The following is a 409-nucleotide window of genomic DNA, read 5'->3' on the forward strand; positions in this document are numbered from 1 at the left end:
TTCTCCAGAGATGCTGCCTGGCCCGGTGTGTTACTCCAGCATTTTGTGTCTATCTTCGGTTTAAACCAGCATCTGCAGTTCCTTCTTGCACCGCGATCATCCATACACTAGTTCTACCCTGAGTGTATTATACATAACTCTGTATAATACACTCATATTGCCATATCTGAGTTACTGTGTGGAGATATGGGGTAACACCTACAAAACCAACCTACAGCCGTTATGCACATTACAAAAAAGAGCAATTAGAATGATCAATAACGTTGGATAACTTGAACAGGCCAATTTGAACATAACGACACTCGTTATACCTGGGCAAGATGGCGCCTGCCTGCGGCGACTTTTGCGGAGCTCCGGAAAATAAAGGGTTCAACTACAACAATTTACCTGGATCAGAAAAATGGCAGAA

Source organism: Amblyraja radiata, unplaced genomic scaffold, assembly GCF_010909765.2.
Source record: "Amblyraja radiata isolate CabotCenter1 unplaced genomic scaffold, sAmbRad1.1.pri scaffold_433_ctg1, whole genome shotgun sequence".
Classification (NCBI taxonomy): domain Eukaryota; kingdom Metazoa; phylum Chordata; class Chondrichthyes; order Rajiformes; family Rajidae; genus Amblyraja; species Amblyraja radiata.